Here is a 3,540-nt window from a genome sequence, read left to right as displayed (position 1 = left end):
TCGACCTACGGCGGGCCATAACTCGAATACTAAACGTCGCAGACAACTGATGGTCGTAGAAAATTTTAAGCTCGTCTAATCATTCTCTATCCGATTCTGGATAGTGGTTTTTTGACCACTTTTCATCATTTTGTGACAACCCCGAACCTAGGGACAGCTCCCTAGCTTTTTGCAAAAAATTGCAACCGAACGGGCCGGAGAGCTCGAGTAGTCAAAAAAATTTTTTTCGCTAAAAACCCTCAAAACGTGTCAGAAACACACCCTAGATGATGAAAAGTGCAACCGAAAGTCAACCGACAACATGCCCTGGGTACCCATTTGCTCTACGCGTCCCTAGGTAGGGTACTTTTTCATACAAACATCAATGTGCACGGTGCACAAAGTGCGCGAACAAAAATTGCTCGGTCAGACCTACGGCGGGCCATAACTCGAATACTAAACGTCGCAGACATGGGTCGTAGAACAATTTAAGCTCGTCTAATCATCTCTATCCGATTCTGGATAGTGGTTTTTTGACCACTTTTTCATCATTTGACCACCCCGAACCTAGGGACAGCTCCCTATCTTTTTTTGCAAAAAAGTGCACCGAACGGGCCGGAGAGCTCGAGTAGTCCAAAAAATTTTTTTCGCTAAAAAACCCTCAAAACGTGTCAGAAACACACCCTAGATGATGAAAGTGCAACCAGAAAGTCAACCGACAACATGCCCGGGGGTACCAATTTGCTCTACGCGTCCCTAGGTAGGTACTTTTTCATACAAACATCAATGTGCACGGTCACAAAGTGCGCGGAACAAAAATTGCTCGGTCAGACCTACGGCGGGCCATAACTCGAATACTAACGTCGCAGACATGGTCGTAGAACAATTTTAAGCTCGTCTAATCATTCTCTATCCGATTCTGGATAGTGGTTTTTTTGACCACTTTTCATCATTTTGTGACACCCCCGAACCTAGGGACAGCTCCCTAGCTTTTGCAAAAAAGTGCACCGAACGGGCCGGAGAGCTCGAGTAGTCCAAAAAAATTTTTTTCGCTAAAAACCCTCAAAACGTGTCAGAAACACACCCTAGATGATGAAAAGGCAACCAGAAGTCAACCGACAACATGCCCGGGGGTACCAATTTGCTCTACGCGTCCCTAGGTAGGGTACTTTTTCATACAAACATCAATGTGCACGGTGCACAAAGTGCGCGGAAAAAATTGCTCGGTCAGACCTACGGCGGGCCATAACTCGAATACTAACGTCGCAGACATGGGTCGTAGAACAATTTTAAGCTCGTCTAATCATTCTCTATCCGATTCTGGATAGTGGTTTTTTGACCACTTTTCATCATTTTGTGACACCCCGAACCTAGGGACAGCTCCTAGCTTTTTGCAAAAAAGTGCACCCGAACGGGCCGGAGAGCTCGAGGTCAAAAAAATTTTTTTCGCTAAAAACCCTCAAAACGTGTCAGAACACACCCTAGATGATGAAAAGTGCAACCAGAAAGTCAACCGACAACATGCCCGGGGGTACCATTTGCTCTACGCGTCCCTAGGTAGGGCACTTTTTCATACAACATCAAGTGCGCTTAGCAAAAGTTCTCCGTCAGACCTACGGCGGGCCATAACTCGAATACTAAACGTCGCAGACATGGGTCGTAGAACAATTTGCTCGTCTAATGATTCTACTATCCGATTCTGGATAGTGGTTTTTTTGACCACTTTTCAAAATTTTGTGACACCCCAAACCTAGGGCAGCTCCCTAGCTTTTGTCAAAAAATGGTCACCGAACGGGCCGGAGAGCTCGAGTAGTCAAAAAATTTTTTTTTTTTCGCCAAAATCACTGAAAACGTGTAGAAAACGCATTTTAGATGATGAAAAGTGAAACCAGAACGTCAAACAACAACTTTTTTGGGGGTACCCTTTTTACTCTACGGGCCCCTAGGTAAGGCGCGCCATTAGCGCTTTCCTCTCTCGTTCCCAACTTTTGCCCTCCTGGAACATGATCATTTGTTCATTGCCTACTATAGGGAGGGTACCTTGCTCCGAGGTCAAAAATGAAATTTCACCAAATCGTAGTTTTTACCTCTATTTTGTCGTAGGAGCATGGTTTGAGGTGTCGGTGGGTCATTTCGGCCCCCATTTGGGTCATACGTCCCCTCCCCGATTTAGTTCGTCGTATGACCATAGTCCGAACTTATGAAGCAAAAGTGGTGTCTGGTGGTGTCGGCCGATGATCTTACCTATGATTTCGAGTTGATATGCGTATATTAGAGTAAAATTAGGCCTTGTAGTACACGGCTTATGCCCCGGACTAGGTGTCCCGGGGACAAAATCCGAAATTACAGACACCCCAGCATCGCTTAAGGTGGTCAGTAGCAAATATATTTTTGGGTCTTCGGACCCATGAAGAGACAGTACTGGCTAGTTTGCTGTACTCTTAACGCTGAGAACTGGCAGCGTAGAGGGTCTACGGACCCTGAAGGACCTACCCAACCTTTCAAAAAGCTCCCTGGAGCGGTACATCACGGGTCTACGGACCCTAAGACTTCGTCGTGATGGTTTCAAGCATAAAAGTCGTAACAGTTTAAGAGGTTTTCGTAGCGTATATTAAATGCATGCTTGAAACTAAGCCGCGTTGTCTTTAAACACTGCAAGACCAATCGAACTTTTTAGGGAAACTCGAGGATTCACGCTAAGCTCGATGAGCTATTAAGGGTAGTGGTGCATGGTTTGTCGGCGTTCCTTGGATCTAATCCATTGAACAAATGTTCTGGGGTCATGGTGCAGGTAAAATAGCGTGATGAAACCGGGTTTCTCTTACCAAATGTGGCATAACTTTCCCTGAGAGCGAAGCTCAGACCCACGTAGGGGAGAGCAAAGTGGAACTTAAATGTTCTATGCAGCAAATGTTCGCCATGCGGATAAACAAGTTTGAATAGCTCAATGTAGTGTAATGCAAACACGAATCGCAATTAACGATAAGGGGACCCAGAAGCAATTCTGCGGAACCCTCGGGGAGGTGTGAGTTGATATAATTAGAGGTGATAGTCCAAGTTGTTCGAGCTCCGGCTCGGCAGCCGATACGAGGTTCCTGTTGAGCTTGTACATCGCGCAGAGGCGCCGTTCGGTTCTAGCAATGATTCCCGCCACCATGTTTCATGCGTGCAGAGGTCCGTTAGAGCTCGAGCAATGTGTCCCGCCGTGATTACGAAAAAGTTTAACAGTTGACTAAGTTGGGGGTGTGTTCAAGTAATCGCGCAGAGATGCCGATCGGTTTCTAGCAATGTTTCCCGTCACAAGGTGGTATTGGCACCTGTGCAGAGTGACCGTTAGCAATGTCTCCCGTATCACGGTGGTGTTCTACCACTAGTGCAGAGTGACCGCTAGCAATGTCTCCCGTCACAAGGTGGTAGCCCAGTAGTGCAGAGAAGCCGCTAGCAAGTCTCCCGTCACAGAGTAAGCAGGTCCGCGAAGTGCAGAGTAGCCGTTAGCAATGTCTCCGTATCACGGTGGTATCATTCCACTAGTGCAGAGTGACCGCTAGCAATGCTTCCCGA

This window comes from Anopheles merus, unplaced genomic scaffold (assembly GCF_017562075.2).
Source record: "Anopheles merus strain MAF unplaced genomic scaffold, AmerM5.1 LNR4000424, whole genome shotgun sequence".
In the NCBI taxonomy this organism is placed as follows: Eukaryota; Metazoa; Arthropoda; class Insecta; order Diptera; family Culicidae; genus Anopheles; species Anopheles merus.
This window is presented reverse-complemented; position numbering follows the sequence as displayed.